The 24379-nt window shown below is 42.4% G+C and overlaps 1 pseudogene; it reads right to left on the bottom strand.

The window, feature by feature from the left end:
• LOC131256469 (scopoletin glucosyltransferase-like) overlaps positions 1 to 10000 on the bottom strand; it is a 31681-nt pseudogene extending 21681 nt beyond the window's left edge.
• Positions 10001 to 24379: the final 14379 nt, after the last annotated feature.

The raw sequence follows: 24379 nt of genomic DNA, 5'->3' as shown, positions 1-24379 counted from the left end.
ACAGTTAACAATTATTGTAGGAGATCTATAAATACTTCAAACAAACATTGTAGCGCAATTCTTTTGAAATTCAGAAATGAAAATGGATTTCTCGTCTTCTAAGTCGAGATAAAAGGATGAAGGAGATTTCTCTTACTATCATTGAATGAATGAATGAATGAAACATTCGCAGATCACACGATCTTGGAGGAATTGCATGAATGAATGAATGAATGAATGAATGAATGAATTGCTTCAAATTGCATCAACACTTTGCATATTTGCACACGTTTAATTAAAACAGAGCCATTCACTACATGTATGGCCGTGTGATTGGCATTTCACATATTCGCACACATTTAATTGAAACGAGGCCATTCTTTACACATGTGACCATGTGCTCAGATTGAATAGTGACACTATCCACCTACCTGCAAGCATACATGCCAACAAGTTATCTCCATAGACCTTTGGCATGATTGCTGCTATTTCTTTGATGCAACAACCCATGTTTCTGGTGCTACAATGGAGTAAGAAATCTCCATACAAGTTATAAACTTTCAAAGCAAATCAGGTTTTAGAATGTCTTGTACTAAATTCTTTCATTCGAGGAAATGTATGATATTCATGGTTTTCTTGTCCTTGCAGTGAATGGGAAATACCATTCATTTGTCAGTGTTTTTCATCCGGAAAGATGGATACCATCTTTATTTCATTTCCATCCCAACCCAATTGAAAAATCATTAAAAGATGAAAACCCAAATTCTGATAGAGCAATCCTATTGGATAGGTTAATTAGATGTCACACAAATGGTGGGGTGGGCCTCATGCCACACAGAGACTACATAGATGTTACACAAATGTTTTAGGAATGCTCATTTTATTTATGAATGCTTAGTTTTTGAATCTTTCTTGAAAATGGTAAAACTTACAAGCATGGAGGACAAACTGCTACATTACTGTCTAACTGGAGAGCTTGGACTAAGGTTGATTACTCAGTGTGCAAAGCTACAGGAAGAAAATTTTCCAGCCAAAAATTCATATGCATGTTAGATACTACATTGGTGATTGGATACATGTTACCAAAAGAAAATGGACTTTAGCTGTATGTTTAGTACAAATAGACTAGTAGAGGCAGGAGCAGAACTTACATCTAGGAGGAAAGACCATTGTCAGGTTAGAAAAATCTTGCTATATGGAAGTGCATGCTACACATACTCCCTTAGTGACTTTTGAACCTAGGCTTGAACCTTGTCTAACATCTCTCATATTTGAACTTTCAGAACTCCCATGTTACAAATCGAAGATACCTGAAGATTGGTGGTTAAACTGTAAAAGACAGATCCGCAATTAGCTTTTTTTTTTTTGCTGATATCACTTTGCAAAATATGCCCATTCAATTTAGGGCATTATTACTTTTTTTTTTTTTTTTTGCAACTTCAATTTGTTCAATTCATGAATCCAACTCATCTAGTTCACAGTTACATGTTTCTTTTTTGAATCTACCAAGCTTAACTACATCCCACCAAATAAGCTTATGTGCACGAATTGGAAACAGTTAGAATTTCTTCTTAGTTAGAACTTAGCAGATCCAAACCAACAAGCAAATTCTGACGAATACAAGAGCATGGAATTCACTTTCAATTTGCTCAGTTTGCTTGTTTGTTGCAAATGGGGTAAGCTAGATGATTTTTATTTTTTAAGATTGGTACACCAGTTGAGTATGGAAAGACCATGTTTAAGAAAGACTGAAATAACATAAATCGCACACACTAGGCTGCATTTGGATGCTCAATTGAATTGAAATCATTCAATTCAATGAAATTGAAATTACCATCATGAGAATAACAGTCATCACAATGTATTGAATTTGATGGCCAGCCCCAAATAGCAATTCAGATTATTTCAAGTCAAACTCAAACCACATGGAATTGCATTTGATGGAAATTCGAGATCTTTGAGTAGGATGGAAATTCGAGATCTACTAAATACAATGTATTAAGGAGTTTGCAATTATTGTATTTTTATAACAAATTAATAATGTTGCTAACATTTTGCTCTACCCAATGTGGTTTCTGTGAAACCACTACAATGAGATATTTCATAAAAAGTCTCAGAAGAAAGATACTTTCAGTTTTAAGATGTTTTTGTAAACATGGTATAAATGGCTCTTAATAGAGAAAATATATATTGCAAGATGGGTTAATGCACTAACTTTATTATCATTTTTCATTTTTATATTGCAAAGGTAGTTATATACATGGGTACAACTAGATGCACTCAACACTAAGAAAGTTGCGCTTTCACATCCTCACCATTAAAAGACAGAGGAGGGAATCCAGTGAGCATTCACTAACCGTACATTAGTGAGCATTCACTAGCAGTGCTGGACAAGAAGGAAGTCAGGAAGGCAAAGCTGTATTACCTTAGGGATAAAATGAATGCTTTGAGGAAATAAGAGCTGTACAAGTGAGACTCTCCTCCTGATTTTTCTTCCCAATGGATTTGATTGAATCAAATTGCTATATTTTATTCGAATGCATCAGCTGATGCTTTTGTACACAAGATGTCTGGGGAAATGGTACCTGGATCCACAGATACCTAACATACGGTTTCATCGGATTGGGTCTAGATTTTGGGTCTGATTAAGAATCCGGATCCTACTCAGTTGGATGGGATTCCTATCAATTTTGGGTAATAAAAATCTCTAAATCTATTCACAGATGTTGGTTCTAATCTAATCAGGTCTATACGTGGGTGCAATGCTTCAAATCCTATTAGAAATATGGTCAGATACCTGAATCCACCATATACCTGTGTATGCATTTTATTTTTATTTTTAATTTCAGTATTTATTTTATTAAAAAAAACCATTTAGCATTCTCCAACCAATAGTTCAACTGCTGAACATCTCAACTTAGTTTAGGTCGATATAAACCATTGGAGAAGCAACATCCCTTGATGCTATCAATATAACCAGTTCTAAAGGTTTTGGAATTTATGAGAAAAGGAACTTTGTGACATTGGATAAATTTCTATAGCATAACAGTATAACACATTTAGAGGAAGTCAGATGCTTGGTTCCCTCACATGCTCTTTCAGTGCAAGGGTACCGAGTATAATCTTAACATCCTGTCAAAATCCAAAAATCCCCCAAATGAAAGTTTCAATTTTCTAGCACTGTAGAACCAAATTCAGAGAAAGAAAACAACCAAACGCCATTTTAGAATCATCTGCGCAAAATCAAAAGAAAAGGAAAAGAAAAACCCAGTTAAAGTTTCTACCATTCTAGCAATAAAGAAAAGCAACTAAGAAAGATTAAACACCCAACAACATTATAGAAAAAGAAGTTTCAGGATATTTTGCCAAAAGCCAAGAAATCCAGATGAAGTTTCCAGCTTCCCAGCATTGCAGAATCGAAATCATAGAAGTAAAACAACCACAACACTATACAACAGAAGATTATTTCTGGTTCTCTGATGCGTTCCTTGTAGCCTCTCTTCCACGGCTTGGAGATGGGTTCTGGTGTTCTGTTGCTGGTGGCTCAGCTTCACCATTACCAGCATTAGAACATTCTTATCTCACCTTAAAAGGCTGATTTCTACCTCTAATTGATGAACAGGCACAAAGATTTCTCGTGCAAGATATATATATTGGGCAAGTGATATTACAAGATATAGAAACAGAGATTTCAATAGCGCATCCGACCGCAACTGATTTTAGAAATAGAGAGAGAGAGAGAGAGAGAGAGAGAGAGAGAGAGAGAGAGAGAGAGAGAGAGAGAGAGAGAGAGAGAGGTTGGGAAACAGAGAGAGGGGAATGCAGCCGAGAGACAGGGAGAGTGTGAGGTAGAGCGGGAGATCGAGAGATGGCAAGGGAGAGGCTGAGTGAGAGAGAGAGAGAGAGAGAGAGAAACGGGCTGACGCAAAAACCCTGGTTTTGGGAGGTACACGGGCGGGAGAAAATGGCGGAATGATTTTCATTTGGGGAGGGGCGCGTGACGGACGGTTCATTAGGACCGTGGGGCCCACCATGATGTATGTTATTTATACACTCTGTCCATTAAATTTAAAATATTATTTTAAGGGTTGATGCAAAAAATGAGTCAGATCGAAGCTGTAAGAAGACCACACAACATTTTAACAATAGAAATTTGATTTTTATGATTTCTTATTATGTGGTCCACTTAGACCTTTAGTCTACATAACTTTCGGCCCAATCCACTGAAATTATATATCAGAATTTATGGATGGCTTAGATCAAACACATATATTTCAATGGGCCCCATGGAGCCCCTTAAGCATAATCAATATCATGAGGGGGTAGGCTTTAGGTACGGATCAATTAGGTTTTAGGTACGGATTAAATCCGTAGCCGAAAACTTTTGAAGTCCGCGCCCTTTGCTTGATTTTTTGGTAGTGATGCCATGGAAAAAGTGGGGATAATGATTTCTACCGTTGAAACCTTGTTAGGCCCCATAGTGATGTTTATTTGTCATCCAACCTGTTCATAAGATTATAGAGATATGGATGAATGGAAAACAAAAATATAAGCTTGATCCAAAACTTATGTGGGCCCCAAGAAATTTTCAATAGTAGAAGTTCAATTCAACTATTGCATGTGGTGTGGTCCATTTGAACATTGTATATACTTCATTTTTGGGATCAAGCCATAAAATTATCTTGGAAAATGGATGGACTGAGAAGAGAAAATACATAAATCATGGTGGACCTCACACAGTTTACTCAGTAAACTAAGCAATCCCCTTCCGTCTAGGAGGGAAGCAGATTGGCTGGTCTACCACACACCAGCTATATAGCTGGTGTAGATATGTGTCGCGCAAAGACAAGCACAGACGCTCCTCGAGCTCCAAGTTGCATGAACGATTCAAAGGAGATCAAAGTTACATGGCCCTACAATGATTTATTTATTATATCCACACCGTTCATCCATTTTTTGAGATCAATTTAGACTATTAAACAAAAAATGAATCATATCCAAAGCTCAAATGGACCACACCAAAAATAGCAGTGAGGATAATGATTTTCACTGTTAAAAAATTCGTAGGGCCTACCATAACGTTTATTTTCGATCCAATTTGTTAATAAGATCACAAATACATAGATGAAGAGGAAAAACAAATTTCATATTGATCAGAAACTTTTGTGACCCCCAAAAGGGTTTCAATGATAAAGTTAAATCCCTAGCTGCTTTTTGTAGTGTGGTCCATTTGATCTTTATATCTGTCTTATCTTTCGGCTCAAGCCTTAAGACGAGCTTGCCAAATGGATGGACGTTTTGGATATAATACATACCTCATAATGGGACTCATAGAACTTGTTGACGTTAATACACCAGCTATATAGCTGGTGTGTTTTACACCAGCCAATTCGCTTCTGTCTCGGAGTGGGACGCGGATTACCTAATGAGAGGTTGAGTAGCTGAAGTCATGTCACCAAGTTCTGTGGGTCCCACCATGATGTATGTATTATATCCACACCGTCCATCCATTTTGAGAGATCATATTATGGCATTATTTAAAGAATGAGGCAGATCAAAAGCTCTAGTGGACCCCACCACAGAAAAAAGTGGGGAGAGTGATGCCCATGGTTAAAATCATCCTAAGGCCCACTGTACTGTTTATTTGACATCCAATCTGTTGATTAGGTCATACAGACCCATATGAAGGGAAAAAACAAAGATCAGCTTGATCCAAAACTTTTATGGCCCCCAAAAAAATTTAATGGTCAACGCTCATTCAACACTGTTTCCTGTAATGTGGTCCACTTGAGATTGGGATAAACCCAATTTTTGGTCTCGTTGCCCAAAAATGATATAGAAAAACAGATAAATAGCATAGATGAAACACATACATCATGGTGGGGCCCACATAGCACCAACCACCCGCCATTGGCAGGTGACAAAGACTAGAGCGTGTTTCTCCCGGAGAACATGGGCATTGACCGCTATTTTCAACATTTCTAGAGGATTTTTTATTTTTATTTTTTTATCTCTTTCATTTTGTTTTACCCAGAATCATGTGACCAATTTACTAGTTTGTGATAGTTATACATTCAAAGTGTTATTAATGTAATGTCTAATCTTGTTTTAATATTAGCTTACATAAGACGTACTTAATATGATATTTATTTTATTTTATGGGATTATATAAGACAGCTCGATGGATTGTCTTCTTATGAGAGAAAAAGCAACTATAGTTAACGGACAGATGAAAGGTACTGAAATTACCCATTTCATCGGTATTTTATAGTGTTTAAACTCCCACGTGGTGTTACCCTTTGTTTCTAGATGAAAATAATTTTAATAAGAGAATTTTTATTTATTTATTTATTTCTTAAAGCCCGTATAAACACATCCAGCAAATTATGGAATGCAGGAAAATGATACAGAATAGCGATTACGGATCCTCTGTTTGCAAGATACAGGCATTTCTTTGTATCATGAAATTTCATTGGGCCAGCACATTATGCTGACGTTAGCACAGCTATTTGTTAAAAAAATTTTAAAAAAAACCTTACAAAAATTAAAAACCTCATTTTTTTTGGGTTAGTTTGTAGTACACAACAAAGGAGGTATCTTTCACTCAGGCTACCACTTGAGCTATGGATGAGGGTGTAACCTCATTAATACATAATTACATTAGCGGACGTGGATTAGCTATTCACAGCGTAATAGCTAATATTGCTGCTGACCTTATCAGCAGGTTGCATGGGAAATAAACATTACCGAAATATTACAGGTGGGCCCTTACAAGTTTTAAATGGCGGAGAGTTCAACAAGCACTGTAAGTATGGTCTACCTGAGATTTGGATCTGCTTCGGTCTCGTGACGAAAAACGATCCGGAAAATAGGATGTACGTATTGGATATATAATACATATATCAAGGTGGCCCCACGGTGAGGACTTAACCATCTTGGGTGAGGCCCGGGCCACACCTAATCCACTTCCAAACGAAATTAACGGTGTGACCACCTAATACAAAGCTCAAAATCTTGCACACTTGTTCCATATACGTGTGCTATCACGTGAATCGACCATGGTTCCACACGTGTGGGCTTAAAAGACCTACGTGGTAGAATACAGCCAGCCACCTTGCTAGGGAAAAAAAATGTTACTGCTACACTTAGCTGTTTCTCCAGCCCATTTTAGGACGTGGTCCAAAAATTAAGCAGATTCAAATCTCACGTAGACCACACCACAGGAAACAGTGGTGTGATTGAACACCACACCATTAAAAACTTCCAAATGGTCCATTGTAAGGTTTTTCGTGATGTTTATTTTCCATCCAACCTGTTGATAACTTCAAGAAGATCTAATGAAGGGGATATACAAATATCAGCTTGATCGAAAAACGTTGTGGCCCTCAAAAAGTTTTTTAATGACCAGTCACCACTCTTTCCAATGGTGTGGGGTACACTAAAAATTTGGATCTACTTAAGATTTATCTTTTCTTAAAATGAATGTAAAATCAGATGGACGAAATGGAGATATAATAAATACATTAAGGTGGGCCCCACACGGTAACGGTAACACCTAATCTATTCCCCACTTAGCATGACCCCATACAATACGGAAGAAGACTGACTTTCATGCCTTTAATTACATATAGAAATACGTTTATCTTTTCTTTAATTAAAGCTAATATAATCCTATTGATGCAAAAAACTGGTGAACCCTCTCTCGACCTATTACCTGCACAGGAACGAAACAAAGGAGACCCTGGCTAGAGCCAGGGATCCTCTGATACTTAAGTCAGTGATAGAATCGTACAAAGGGGTTTTTGAGAAAAGTTTTCTGCGTACCTTACATCATAGAGATCTCTTGTTTTTATAGGAATGAGAGGATCCCGTCGTGCAGGAATTGTCTTCTGCATATATCGGAGATTTGATTTGGTTGTGATCCGTTTATGGATTTTGCCTGATCCTGATATCTTCGGGATCGGAAATCCTTTCACAAGACTTTTGAAACGGTATTTCTATTTACACCGGTTCTTCCTTGCCTGTCTCGGCCCTAACCGACTCTAAGAGTGAGTGCGTCTCGGCTAGTTGCAAGGAGAAAGCAGTATGCCTTCTGTCGGATGAGACGGAACTGATTCATATAGATACCTTCTCTTAATCCGACAGCAGACTCTGTAACCGACTTAATATGGTGTAACTGACTTAATATGGATCAGTTTTATGGTTGGTCAGGTGGCTTCTGTGCCGTGGACCTTAATTGGTCTCTTTAGACGTTGCTGCCTCATTATTCAAGTCAACTTTATGCGTCTTACATATTTTGCTTATGGCTCATGACTCTGTAAGACACGGTCGAGGTTCATTCCCTGCCGTTCGAGATAAGTCTCTCTTTGAAGCATTTGATTCTTTTGCCTCGGTTGGACTTATTGCTTATTGCTTCGAAATCCAGGGCAGTGTCAATAGAGTTGGTCCATTCCATATTCGGGTCTTCGGACTTATCATATTTTTCCCCTATAAATCCTATTGAAAACAATACACACATAAATTCTACAAATATATTTTCTTAAGTAATCGACTTCCATCATCCCAAATAAAATCCTTACTTAACCCGATTAATTAAACGATTAATCATCTCATTTAATCTCTTATCAAATGACCCACTTTCATGGACGGCTCGCCTTGCCGCCTGGCTTAGCTCTTTGGTCCTCTCCCTGTACCTCCTTCCTCTATCTTTGCCCATAAGCTCCTCCACTCCTTTACAGATCACGCCCGCCCAATGATAGTTTCCTCCTCGGCACTGGTACAACTGACGATCTTAACCCCATTTTGGAGTTCATCCACAACGAACTTGGCGTTCAAGCGCTGCTCGGCGACCATTGGCCAAGCTAGGATCGGCACCCCTCCCGATATGCTCTCCAGCACCGAGTTCCAGCCACAATGACTCAGGAACCCTCCGATGGCTGGGTGGGCGAGGATTCGCCTTTGTGGGGCCCATTCTCTTATGATCAGACCTCTCTCTTTTATCCTCTCTTCCATTCCATCAGGTGGGGACTATGTAATCGATCTAGCCACCCAGATGAACGGTTGGCATGATATCTCTAACCCTAACGTGACCTCATCAAGCTGGGCGTTGGAGATATGTGTTTGGGTCCCGAATGATGCATAGATTACAGAACATGGTGATGTGCTACGTTTGTCCAACCATTCCACGCATTTAGATGCCAGGTATTGATTCGGGGCCTCAGCATCTCGGGTATGCTCAGCATCCTCCATTTCTTTGTACAACAAGATGGGGCCCACACACCATATCTTAGCTCCATTCCTGTAGGACTCTAGAGCAGGCACATAATCTCCCTCCATCTCAACAAAGCTATTAACAATCACACCCCAGCTGCCCCCGTCTGAGTCATGGACTTCCATTATAAATTTAGCAAACGGGTCTGCTGTCGGGTCCAACAATTTCAACCTGCGGGGAAGATCCGCTAACGTCAGCCGGGTAGTTGTTGGGAGCCTCGGCACTTTGAAAGGTTCGTCGTCTCTGCACACATGCTTATGTGGTGCATGCACGGTCAAGGACTTGGACGCAGAAAGCGCAAATGCTCCCATGCCGTGGAAGACGAGTCGAGGGACGTCGAATATGTTACACACATCGAGGGTCCACCCCAAGAAGAAGTCGGAGATCACGAAGATGGGCAGATCCTGGCCGTTGGACATCTCATGCAGTAGCTGCTCAAACGGACGCTGGAGCTGCTCGGTGGCACGTACAAATGGGAAATAGAGGTCCATGGAGGGGAGCTGGTCGGTGTTCTCGCAGCCCTTGGGTAGGCCTTCGACTAATGGGACCTCGAGTTCGACGTTATTTATTGTGGGGTGGTTGGATGTGGATTGAAGGATGAAAGGGGAGTTTGATGGGGTGGTGATGATGGTGACCTTGAGGCCCTTGCATGAGAGGGCCTTGGAGAGGTCCAGCAAAGGGCTGGTGTGGTCCTTAGCCATGAATGGGAAAATGGCTACACGGGGCTCTTTGGATTCCATGGGAAATGGGGTGTGTCAGTGGAGGTTGATTTGAGGTGACGGATATGTGAGGTTTTTATAGGGTTTAGCGGGTCATTAAGAGAAATTTACGACTGTAGACCCTACCTTTTATCCAGTGGTTTTTATGAAGCAAAACAAACTTAACATACGTACTTAGACCTCCTCGTACGGACACCGAATTTGAGGACGAAAATACCCCTACCTTCCTCGTGCTGGCGTGCATCGGACGGTCCGGCAATAGGAACTCAGGTGGGGCCCACTGTGATGCTTATGAGAAATTCTCCCCGTCTAAGTTCATTCATATGGTCACGAAGACCTGGATGAAAAGGGAAAACAAATTTCATAATGATCCAAAACTTTTGTAGCCCCTGGAAGGGTTTCAATGATAGATGTTCAATTCCCCACTGCCTTTTACAATGTGGTCCACTTGATAGTTAGATCTATCTTATTTTTTGTCTCAAGCCTTAATATGAGCTCACCAAATAGATGGATGGTTTGGATATAAACAGACCTCATGATGGGACCCACGAAAGCAACTAGCAAAAACAAAAAACACAGACAGCCGCGGCACTGGTAGATTTTTTTTTTTAAATTTTTTAAATTTTTTTTAAATTTTTACAGAGAGAACTTTTTCTCTCTTACATTTTTCTCTAATACATAATTATGTAAATATGTATATATAAGCATATAAAAATATTTTTCTATCTTTTAATTCATTTCTTTGTCTATTAATTTAACAAGCATATCTCTTAAATTCGAATTTTTTTTTTTTTTTTAACACATGCACACACACCCCCATGCACTCACACTAGTGGAATTTCACCACATAAGGATACTTGAACGCTTGACCGGGTGTTGAAACTCCTAATAGTCTACCACCCGAGCAAGAGTAAGAATCCTAAGCTAGCGGGGAAAGCATGTAAATCAGTGGGGCAAACTGAAGTATGAGCGGGACAAATTAGAAAATCAGCGCGGCAAATTGAAATATGAGTGGGGCAAACTAGAAAATCAGCGGGACAAACCGAAGTATGAGCGGGGCAAACTGAAATATGAGCGGGGCAAACTAGAAAAACAGTGGGGCAAACTGAAATATGAGCGGGGCAAACTAGAAAAACAGCGGGGCAAACTGAAGTATGAGCGGGGCAAACTAGAAAAACAGCGGGACAAACTGAAGTATGAGCGGGGCAAACTAGAAAAACAGCGGGGCAAACTGAAGTATGAGCGGGGCAAACTAGAAAAACAGTGGGGCAAACTGAAATATGAGCGGGGAAAACTAGAAAAATAGTGGAGCAAACTGAAATATGAGTGGGACAAACTAGAAAAACAGCGGGGCAAACTAAAGTATGATTGGGGTAAACTATAAAAACAGCGAGACAAATTGAAATATGAGCGGGGTAAACTAGAAAATCAGTGGGGGAACATGAAAATGAGCGGGGGAAACTAGAAAATGAGCGGGGGAAACTAGAAAATCAGTGGGGGAAACATGAAAATGAGCAGGGTAAACTAGAAAATCAGTAGGAGAAACATGAAAATCAGCGGGGGAAACTAGAAAATCAGCGGGGTAAACTGAAATATGAGTGGGGCAAACTAGAAAAACAGCAGGGTAAACTGAAATATGAGCGGGGCAAACTAGAAAAACAGCGGGGCAAACTGAAATATGAGCGGGGCAAACTAGAAAAACAGCGGGACAAACATGAAAATGAGCGGGAAAAACTAGAAAATGAGCGGGGGAAACTAGAAAATGAGTGGGGGAAACATGAAAATGAGCGGGGCGAGCATGAAAAATGAGTGGGTTAAGCATATGAATTGTCATTTTTGTAAACACAATTTTGCTATTTGCTTGTGTCATATATAATTGCTACACCTGCATATGAACCGCAAACTGATTAAAATTGACTGCGAAGTAAATGAAATGGATTTTTGACCATTGACCTGATAAAATCTTGGAAAATAATCAGGTTAGTTGGCTAAAGTTGCTTCTCCTACCCCAAAATCATATATGATACATCAAGTAAATAATTTTGGTTTAGAACATATTCTTATTAAATGAATAAAGAAAGAAATTATAAAAAGAGAGAATTTTTTTTATATGCTTATATATACGTATTTATATAAATATGTATTAGAGAAAAATATAAGTAGGTAGAATAAAGTTCTCCGTGTTATAAAAAAATAGACTGGCTTGGCACTATCACTGATACGGCAGTACTGTCGCGGTACAATGGCTACGGTTATAATCTGTAGCCATAGAGGGTGCACAGATTATACAGCCTGTCGCGATAGTACCGCCGAACCTACCGCGACAGTACTGCCGTATCGGCGGTAGTGCTACGGCGGTACTACCGCGCCAGTCTGTTTTTTTAAACACGGAGAACTTTATTCTACCTACATTTTTCTCTAATACATACATACATACATACATACATACATACATACATACATACATACATACATACATACATACATACATACATACATATATATATAGATAGATATATATATATATATATATATATATATATATATATAAATTTTTTTCTCTTTTTATAATTTCTTTCTTTATTCATTTAACAAGAGAAGAGAGTTGCCCTCTTCAAAGAAGCATGCGAATACCTCGTTACAAAAACATGAAATTGAGCGGGGCAAACTTGAATTTCAGTGGGGGAAACATGAAATTGAGGAGGGCAAATGTAAGGCCCGTATCTTAGCCCGTACTGTTCCGTCAATTCTCGCAATCATTCCTGTCGAATTCCAACAACCTGCGACTTATAATCAACATTTGAGCACGACCTTTAGACGTATCCCGTAGATTTAAGTCGGCGTAATCCAAGACTTGTACCATTGCAATTGCACCATCGCCGCGGTTCTAACGCCGTGTCTTGCATACCGATCCGATACCATGGCCAGGAGATGTGGGCCCGTGTTCAGTTCGAAGAAAACGATGCGCGTTGCAAAACCCAAGAGAATCTTTACGATATGTCACCTTAATCAATCAATCAATCCCATCAAGGGTCAAGTACACCATCACCTCACACTCATTCCCAAGCAACCCCATAAGTCAAAAAGTTCTTACACACCCCATACCTTTCTTACACAATCTACCCCTAAAGTCAACAATCTCTTACCCACCCATCACTCACCACATCTATCACTCCATCACCCATCCCTCTCTCTCTCCTTACAACCCTCACTTTGTCATTTCTCAAGTTCCATTCCAAGCAACCCAAAACACCACACGTCCATGCTTCCCAAGCTCTCATGGAGGAGCTTTAATGTGGCCCACTTTCCACCCTCTCATCTTCCATCTCAACCATCCAAACTCCATCTCTTCCATTAGGATCGAAGTTAATGAGCAAAGGAAGCCAAGGGAGTAAGAAGGAGTGGACGGTGGGTGATCTTGGACCCATATTCTTACTTTTTGTGATTTGAGGGTCCACTTGTTGTAGGACCCACTTAATGTATATATGGTTCAAGGGAGGGCCCAATAGTGGCGGGGTCCTCCCCTACATGTTCCTTTCTCTTTCTCTCTCTCTCTTTCTCTTCCTATGATCAATGGCCCACCTATGATGTGTGTATTTTATTCATGTCATCTACCGGTGGACCCCATCCATGAGGGACACAACATGATGTTTGTATATCATCCCAACCATCCATCTAGGACGTGGCCCGCCCCACACGTATGGGTGGGGCCCTCCTTGATGTGATGACCCACCCAGATCCATAGCTCAAGAGATAGACTGGGTGATAGATACCTCGTTTCAATGCTGAGGTCTTCGTTGTCAGACCAGATCGATAGCTCCGGTGGTAGGCTGAGTGAAAGATACCTCCTTTCAACATTGAGGTCTGGGCACTGATTCCCTACTGGGAGTGGCTAACAGTGAAGAGTGTGTTGACGGTGGGGTCCATGGGACCATCCACGCCGTCCATCCATTGGGGTGGGCCACACCATCATGTATGTGTAGCGTCCACCGTCCCTGGACAGTGAGACCCACCCCCATGTGTGGGGCCATCCTTGATGTATGTGTATGTCCAGGCTGTGGACGGCCAGGATGTTGCCTTATATTAAATATAATATTAATATAATATATCATATTATATTAGTTATCTTATAATATAATATTATATATATATATTTTATATACATATGAGGGTGGGCCCTACGTGGGACCCACCTCTGCACCCTTTTAAAGCATAAAGCTGCACCAGCAGTAACCGTATATATAATATTATATATCTTACATATATAAGGGTGGGCCCTATGAGGGACCCACCTCTGCTCTCCTTTAAAGCAGCAGTAGCTGCGTGTATGACACCTATATAGCTGCCTATTGACGTCTGTAACATGTGGGTCCCACCAGGTATGTGTTATATCTAACCGTCCATTCATCCTGACGGTGGGACCACCCGGATGATGCGCTGCATCCACCGTCCAGCCCATGGACAGTGAATCCCAGCCATGATGTATGTGTTTTACACATGCCGTCTATCTGTTTTTGATGGTTGGACCCACTGCCATCTGACGACAGCAAGTTCTGTGGGTCCCACTGCCAAGGACGTCAGCAGGGGGTATGGAACCCCACCGCAATAAATGTTTTATATCACACCATCCATATGGATGGAGGGCCCATGCTTAATGTATGTGTTACATCCAAACCGTCCATCCAAAGGGCTAGCTCAGTTAAGGCTTGAGACCAAAATAAGACAGATCTATATCAAGAGGACCACACTACATAAAACAGTGTTGAGTGAACGTCCACCATTGAAACCCTTCTCGGGGTCACAACAGTTCTGGATCAATTTAAAATTTATTTTTCATCTTAATTCAGGTCTGTGTGACCTTATGAACAGATTGTATGGGAAATAAATGTTATGGTGGGCCTTGAGAATTCTAATGGTGGGAATCATTATCACCACTGTTATTTGGAGTGTAGTCCATGTGATTTAAATATTTCTTGTTAATACTCTAAAATGATCCTTAAGAATAGATGAATGGGGTAGATGGTGCGACCCCCTCCCTTGATGAAGGTTGGGCCCATGCCATGCGGCCCTTATGAGGTGTATTGGGCCCATTAGTGCTGCCTATATAATGCGGCCCATGTAAATGCGACCCACTTGATATTCAAGGCCCATGGGCGTGGCCCATTGTGATACACTTGAGGCTCTCGTATGAAGCCCAATGCGATGTATGTGAGGCCCAATGTGATGCATGTGTAGCCGCTGTGTTGCGTATAAATCCCTTACGTGGGCTACTCCTTGGGAGTAATGTTGGTTAGATGTCTACATTGAGGGGCAATGATGGTTAGACATCCTCATTGTGACCTTCCCTTAGGCCTTGTTAGGCCCATTCTCTTCGTGGGTTAACCCAAATAAGTGGGCCCCATTCACTGTAGACGGACGACTCTGTGCTATCGGATTTGATATAACCACGGCTGAGTGCCGATCTTTATACTATGGTTGATCGGCTGATCATCTATGGACCCCGCTTTGTTTATTTATTGATTATCGGTGCCAATTATTGAGGCCGACGTCGATTATCGATGCTGATTATCGGTGCCGATTGTCGTGACCGATTTACCGATTTCGATTATCGATCGATTTCGATTGTTGTGGCTGATTGCCGATTAGCGATCGAGGCCATTTATCATGACCGATTGCTAATTCTGATTGACTTGACTGATTGTCAATTAGCGATCGAGGCCATTTATCATGACCGATTGCTGATTCCGATTGACGTGACCGATTTGCCAATTTCGATTATTGACCGATTCCAATTGTCGTGGTCGATTGCCGATTTCTGATTGATGTGACTGATTTGCCAATTTCGATTATCGATCGATTCTGATTGTTGTGACCAATTTACCGATTTTGATTGTCTTGACCGATTGTTAATTCCGATTGACTTGACTGATTGTCGATTAGCGATCGAGGCCATTTATCTTGACCGATTGCTGATTCCGATTAACGTGATCGATTTATCGATTCTGATTATTAATCGATTCCAATTGTCGTGGCCGATTGCCGATTTTTGATTAATGTGACCGATTTGTCGATTCCGATTATCGATCGATTCCGATTGTCGTAACCGATTTGTAGATTTTGATTGTCGTGGCCAATTGCTGATTCTGATTGACTTGACCAATTACGGATTAGCGATCGAGGCCATTTATCATGACCGATTTTTGATTTCGATTGACGTGATCGATTTGCCGATTCCGATTATTGATCGATTTCGATTGTCGTGGCCGATTGCTGATTAGTGATCGAGGCCGATTATCGTGACCGATTGTCAATTTTCGATTGACGTGACCGATTTGTCGATTCCGATTATCGATTGATTCCGATTGTCATGACCGATTTACCGATTTCCATTGTCGAGGTCGAGTATCGAGGCCGATTCCGAGTGTCGATTCCAATTGTTGAAGCCGATTCCGATTATCGAGGCTCATTGTGATGTATTCGAGGCCCATGGGACGTCGCCCATTGTGATATATTTCCGGCTCATATGGTGAGGCCCGACTTGATGTATATTAGGCCCATGGGAGCGGCCCATTGCAATGTATATTAGGCCTGTGAGATGCGACCCACTTGATGTATATGTGGCCCATGAGTGAGGCCCATCGCGATGTGTATTAAGCTCTTGAGTGAGGCCCATGGTGTTGCATATTTGGCCCTTGTGTGAGGCTATGAGTCCACTGTATGTTAGGCTCTATATGGTTCATTCGTGGGGGCAATGTTGGTTAAATGTCCAAATTATCAAGGTTGATTGTCGATGCCGGTTATTGATACCGATTATGAGTATGTGATCGTATAGCATCATGATACATGCCCATACGCATCATCTGCATGTTTTTTATGAGATGTACTTGACCATTATATATGTCATTAGGCAGGTTGTTATGAGACTCCCTGATAGGCGGAGGTTATCTCACATGAGCGCACAGTATACGCAGGATTGATGCATGACTAGATTGTATGACTCATACATCTTGCATTGTGTGTTGTGATTACTTTACGCCCTAGCGACATTAGGGCCATAGCTTCCACAGGCATATCGTGGATGGCCAAATGGGACATTGGAAATGTTTGGTTCGAGCATCGGGTTGCCATAGATGGCCCTGAGTGAAAATCTCTAAAACCCTCTTGGTACCAGAGGATGACCCAACGTCGAGACTGAGTGGATATACATGAGCGCCCAAGTGCTGAATACCAGGAGGCCGCGTCTCCCACTGTGTCGTGGTCAGTTGGAGGGGGTGTGGCTTTACCCACCCGAGGGAGTAGGCATGACTAGGTTGAGTTTGGCCAGCTCGAGGAATGGGTCCGCTATCGATGAGCCGGGTAGGTATTGACAGACTACTGGCCAGGCAGTAGTGAGGTCTCTTTCACTTACCCAGTTGTGCACTTGATGGGGCGGCAGGTGGTGTGGAGTGTACTAGACCCAGGTGATGATCCCAGAAAGGAACCGTACTGATATGTGGACTTATTTAGTAGGAGTTGTATACTCAGGCATTCGTTTCATTCACTATCCACTCGGTTGGTGGTGTGCAACTAATTGTTATGTACCTTCGTATGGCTAGGATTTCGGTTGGGTGCGTGACTAACCTGAGATCAGGAGTTCACCACATTGAGTCTGACTATCCAAATTTAGGTATGGGACTGGTTTGGATAGAAGTCCCTTGTGATGGACCCCATAGCCTGCGATACTACGTACTATCATCCCGACTTCACTCCAGCTTAGTCATTTCATTCGCACCGCATATTACATTGCATCTACAGTACTTAACATTTTGGGTTGCCATGTTTCTGCATTGATATGGTCATTAGTATTCAAATTTGCATCGCATAGTCACGGTAGTGGGCCCCACAGTGTAATTTTTCGGATGATCCAAGCCATCCATCGTGTAGAGGGCCTCAAATACTATAAAACCTTGCTAAAATTTTACACCCAAGCGTGCACATGTGCACGATACAGAGGCCACAAACAGGCGCTCCTGCAACGTTCAAAATGAATTTTAGCATGATTTCTTCTTTGGGCCTCGTGAATGGACGTTCAAAACCACCCATTCTTGACCGAAATTTCGTCCTGAATCCAATGGATGGGGTGGATTTCCCCAAAAATACCTCTGTGGGGCACCACCAACTCGTCAGCGAACTCCTCTTTGCGCAAGCTCTATTTCCGCATCCGGTCGAATCCGGGATTTGCGGGAGGTAGTGGGTCACGATCATTAACATTTTGAGTGATCCAGACCGTCTAATGTGTCTACAGGGAGGCCAATACCCTAGCCAAGATTTCAGAATTGTCAGGTAGGTCGATATCACGCCGCAAATACACTCCAAACGCAAGTCGTTTTGCGCTTTTGCTGTGCATACGAACTCAGTTGCGTAAACAAATTGTAAAAGCTTTCGTGGTGCGGGGGGAAAACTTGGACTGAAGTTGTACAGGGGGTCTTCTATAAAACAGGAGGGAGAAAGCATTGAAAGGGGAATTTTTTTGGACGTGAGCATGAGGGGCTCGGTTTTGGAGGCTTGGACGTGGGGAGGAAAACGGGAGAGAGGCTTTGGACGAGCAGGGCTGCTGGACCGTGGGACTAGCAGCGTGTGAAGAAAAGAAAAGGAAGAAAAGAAGAAAAAGCTGAGGGAAGCTGGAACCAAGAGAGAGGAAGAAGAAATTCGTGGCAGGGACATGACTGACGATTGCAAGAGCAAGAGACATCCGGTCTTTGTTTCCTTTTTCTTTTCCTTTTATTTATTTCTTTCCTTTGATGTTTTTTTTTCTCTGGTTCTAGCATGATCACGCTAGGCTAAACCTCTTAGCTAGGGCTAAGAGGTGAAGCTTGTAAAGTGATGGGAGAATTTATGCTGATGGTATCCTTCGTTTAGATTGAAGTGGTTTCTGATTTAATTTTATTATGGGAATATTTCTAGTTTTTAATGGCCTGTTGTGACTGAAATTACAATGGGTCTGCAATAGCTTTGAGTATTTCTTTTCCTTATTTTGATTGTGACGTCAGGAAGCATATACACACAAATATATACATACATATATATATATATATATATATATATATATATATATATATATATATATAAATTCATGCCAAAGGATCAACTGATCCTTACTTCAAATAATAGTGGTAGGACCCACTTGAACCACATATCTGACCCACTTGAATCACTTGAATCATGCCTTAAAATGAGCTTGCAAAAAGGATTGACGGTTGGGGATGCAACACAAGCATCATGGTGGGGTCCACTGTCCAGAGAGTGGACAGTGTGGATAAGCACATAAATCATGGTGGAGCTCACCGTCCACTGCCGTGGACGGCCTGGAGGGAACACATACACGGTGGTTTCCACCGTCCCGTGCTGGGGACGGTGTGAATAAAATATATACATAACTGTGGGTCCCACGTGGGGCCCACCATAATGTTTGTTCACCATCCAATCCGTCCATGTGGTCACATAGACCTGGACGAAGAGTAAAAATAAATTTCAGATTGATCCAAAACTTCTGTGGCCCGGATAAGGTTTTCAAAGGGTAGACATTCAATCGCATTGTTTCCCATGATGTGGGCCACCTGAGTCTTGGAAGAGGCTGAAATTTGGAGGGGGGCTCTCTGCCCTAATGGCCCACCATATGGACGGCTTAGATGACATATAAACATCAAGGTGGGGCCCACGGCTGGAGCCGTGGGACCCTGCTGTCCGCTCGCCCGCGCCAGGCGGTGTCAGCGTCTGACACCAATGGCAGCAGCAATGCTGCTGTTTGATTTTTTTTTTTTTTTTTTGAAAACCCAAGATTTTGTGGTTTTTCAGAGGTAGGGTCCATATCTGTTGAATCCGGGTCCGCCGATGGATTCTACCGTGTATAACAAATCCATCAAGTCTAATATTGGGCATTTTTGGGCATGTAGAAAAATTAAAGTGAGTTTCAACGGTAGAAATTACTATTTTCAAGGGTGTGGCCCGCTAGAAAGTTAGATCAGTCCCATTTTTCGGCTCAACGCCTAAAATAATCTGAAAATTGAGATGGACGGCTTGGATTTGAAGCATACATCAAGATGAGGCCTGTATGAGTTGGCCACCAAGAAGCTTGGGAGCCAAGCTTATATTTGTGTTATCACATGGACGTCCAGCGTCCCTGGACGCTGGACGGTTTGGGCCTCTCACATGCATAAGGTGGGCCCTGTTTAGGTGGGCCACCAAATGATGAGTGTTGTGGTTATAATACATATAAGGTGGGTCACACCTATAGATGGTTTAGCATAAAATACAAGCCTTATGGTGTGGTCTATTCGGGCGGGCCACACAATCACACCAACATCACAAGAAAAGAAGAAATAAAGGAAGGGAGGGAGAGAGAGAGATATACACGTGTGATGGAGGGACCCCGGCACTATGGGCCCTCCGTTTCAAGCATCCAATCATACATCAAGTGGGTCCCCTTGCATATGGGCCCACCAAATTGAAAATCAACGGTGGAGATCATTTCTCCACCAAACTAGAAGGTCTAGATGACCATATTCATGTAAGAAAATAAACATCATGATGGGGTCCATGGAGAATGGCCCCATCATGGAATGATCTTAAGCATCAAGGTGGGCCATTAGCCACATCAAGGGTCCAAAGTGAGATCCATACCATTGATCGGTAGGCCTCACTTGGCCCATTATAAGAACATGAAAACCTAGTCTATAGAAGCACCCACCGGTCGATCTTCTCGGTCCGTTGAAATGCCGATCTCCTTAGGCTTCACTTCAACGGTGGAAGATGGAAAATGAAAGGCTAGGATGGAAGATTTGGGATGGGAAAGTGGGCCACACACATGCACTCTCTCACATGGAGAAGCTTGGACGTGAGCTCTCTCCTTGGTTGCTTGGAGTTGAGTTGAGAAATGAGAAAGAGAGAGGGAGAGATGGGATGTAAAGAGAGAGAGTGATGGATGTGAGTGATGGGTGAGGTGATGTGTACTTGACTAGCATGGGTGTGTAAGAGAGAGGGTGAGAAAAGGTTGACTTTGGAGAGAGAAAGCATGGGTTGCTTGTACTTGACATGAGGTGATGGATGGGATTGATTTGACATATTGTAGAGATTCTCTAGGGATTGCAAACGCGCGGCGTTTTCTTCGAAATAAACGCCGGCTCACATCTTCCTGCCAGGGTATCGGATCGGTGCGAGAGACGCGGCGTCGGAACCGCGGCGACGGTGCGGTCGCAATGGTAAAGGTCTTGATTTAAGCCGACTCAAATGTACAACATACGACTTAGGGTCGATCGCAACGTCGATTATACGTCATGGGTTGCCGAAATTCGACAGGAAGGATCGCGGGATTCGACGGAACAGAACGGACTAGGATACGGGTCTTACATTGAGGAGGGCAAATGTAAGGCCCGTATCTTAATCCGTACTGTACCGTCAATTTCCGCAATCATTCCCGTCGAATTCCGACAACCTGCGACTTATAATCAATATTTGAGCACGACCTTTAGACGTATCCCGTAGATTTAAGTCGGCGTAATCCAAGACTTGTACCATTGCAATTGCACCATCGCCGCGGTTCTAACGCCGTGTCTTGCATACCGATCCGATACCATGGCCAGGAGATGTGGGCCCGCGTTCAGTTCGAGAAAAACGATGCGCGTTGCAAAACCCAAGAGAATCTTTATGATATGTCACCTCAATCAATCAATCAATCCCATCAAGGGTCAAGTACACCATCACCTCACACTCATTCCCAAGCAACCCCATAAGTCAAAAAGTTCTTACACACCCCATACCTTTCTTACACAATCTACCCCTAAAGTCAACAATCTCTTACCCACCCATCACTCACCACATTTATCACTCCATCACCCATCCCTCTCTCTCTCCTTACAACCCTCACTTTTTCATTTCTCAAGTTCCATTCCAAGCAACCCAAAACACCACACGTCCATGCTTCCTAAGCTCTCATGGAGGAGCTTTAATGTGGCCCACTTTCCACCCTCTCATCTTCCATCTCAACCATCCAAACTCCATCTCTTCCATTAGGATCGAAGTTAATGAGCAAAGGAAGCCAAGGGAGCAAGAAGGAGTGGACGGTGGGTGATCTTGGACCCATATTCTTACTTTTTGTGATTTGAGGGTCCACTTGTTGTAGGACCCACTTAATGTATATATGGTTCAAGGGAGGGCCCAATAGTGGCGGGGTCCTCCCCTACATGTTCCTTTCTCTCTTTCTCTCTCTCTTTCTCTTCCTATGATCAATGGCCCACCTATGATGTGTGTATTTTATTCATGTCATCTACCGGTGGACCCCATCCATGAGGGACACAACATGATGTTTGTATATCATCCCAACCATCCATCTAGGACGTGGCCCGCCCCACACGTATGGGTGGGGCCCTCCTTGATGTGATGATCCACCCAGATCCATAGCTCAAGAGATAGACTGGGTGATAGATACCTCGTTTCAATGCTGAGGTCTTCGCTGTCAGACCAGATCGATAGCTCCAGTGGTAGGCTGAGTGAAAGATACCTCCTTTCAACATTGAGGTCTGGGCACTGATTCCCTACTGGGAGTGGCTAACAGTGAAGAGTGTGTTGACGGTGGGGTCCATGGGACCATCCACGCCGTCCATCCATTGGGGTGGGCCACACCATCATGTATGTGTAGCATCCACCGTCCTTGGACAGTGAGACCCACCCCCATGTGTGGGGCCATCCTTGATGTATGTGTATGTCCAGGCTGTGGACGGCCAGGATGTTGCCTTATATTAAATATAGTATTAATATAATATATCATATTATATTAGTTATCTTATAATATAATATTATATATATATATATTTTATATACATATGAGGGTGGGCCCTACGTGGGACCCACCTCTGCACCCTTTTAAAGCATAAAGTTGCACCAGCAGCAGCTGTATATATACTATATTATATATCTTACATATAAAAGGGTGGGCCCTCCATGGGACCCACCTCTGCTCTCCTTTAAAGCATCAGTAGCTGCATGTACGACAACTATATAGCTGCCTATTGACGTCTGCAATGTGTGGGTCCCACCAGGTACGTGTTATATCTAACCGTCCATTCATCCTGACGGTGGGACCACCTGGATGATGCGCTGCATCCACCGTCCAGCCCATGGACGGTGGATCCCAACCATGATGTATGTGTTTTACACATGCCGTCCATCTGTTTTTGATGGTGGGACCCACTGCCATCTGACGACAGCAAGTTCTGTGGGTCCCACTGCCAAGGACGTCAGCAGGGGGTATGGAACCCCACCGTAATGAATGCTTTATATCACACCATCCATATGGATGGAGGGCCCATGCTTAATGTATGTGTTACATCCAAACCGTCCATCCAAAGGGCTAGCTCAGTTAAGGCTTGAGACCAAAATAAGACAGATCTATATCAAGAGGACCACACTACATAAAACAGTGTTGAGTGAACGTCCACCATTGAAACCCTTCTCGGGGTCACAACAGTTCTGGATCAATTTGAAATTTGTTTTTCATCTTAATTCAGGTCTGTGTGACCTTATGAACAGATTGTATGGGAAATAAATGTTATGGTGGGCCTTGAGAATTCTAATGGTGGGAATCATTATCACCATTGTTATTTGGAGTGTAGTCCATGTGATTTAAATATTTCTTGTTAATACTCTAAAATGATCCCTAAGAATAGATGAATGGGGTAGATGGTGCGACCCCCTCCCTTGATGAAGGTTGGGCCCATGCCATGCGGCCCTTGTGAGGTGTATTGGGCCCATTAGTGCTGCCTATATAATGCGGCCCATGTAAATGCGACCCACTTGATATTCAGGCCCATGGTCGAGGCCCAATTTGATGTATTTAAGGCCCATGGGCGTGGCCCATTGTGATACACTTAAGGCCCTCGTATGAAGCCCAATGCGATGTATGTGAGGCCCAATGTGATGCATGTGTAGCCGCTGTGTTGTGTATAAATCCCTTACGTGGGCGACTCCTTGGGAGCAATGTTGGTTAGATGTCTACATTGATGGGCAATGATGGTTAGACATCCTCATTGTGACCTTCCTTTAGGCCTTGTTAGGCCCATTCTCTTTGTGGGTTAACCCAAATAAGTGGGCCCCATTCACCGTAGACGGATGACTCTGTGCTATCGGATTTGATATAACCACGGCTGAGTGCCGATCTTTATACTATGGTTGATCGACTGATCATCTATGGACCCCGCTTTGTTTATTTATTGATTATCGGTGCCAATTATTGAGGCCGACGCTGATTATCGATGCTGATTATCGGTGCCGATTGTCGTGACCGATTTGCCGATTTCGATTATCGATCGATTTCGATTGTTGTGGCCGATTGCCGATTAGTGATCGAGGCCATTTATCATGACCGATTGCTAATTTT

The sequence above is a fragment of the Magnolia sinica genome, chromosome 9 (genome assembly GCF_029962835.1).
Source record: "Magnolia sinica isolate HGM2019 chromosome 9, MsV1, whole genome shotgun sequence".
Taxonomy (NCBI): Eukaryota; Viridiplantae; Streptophyta; class Magnoliopsida; order Magnoliales; family Magnoliaceae; genus Magnolia; species Magnolia sinica.
Note: the sequence above shows the minus strand (reverse complement) of the source record. Positions and strands in the feature narration are given on the sequence as shown.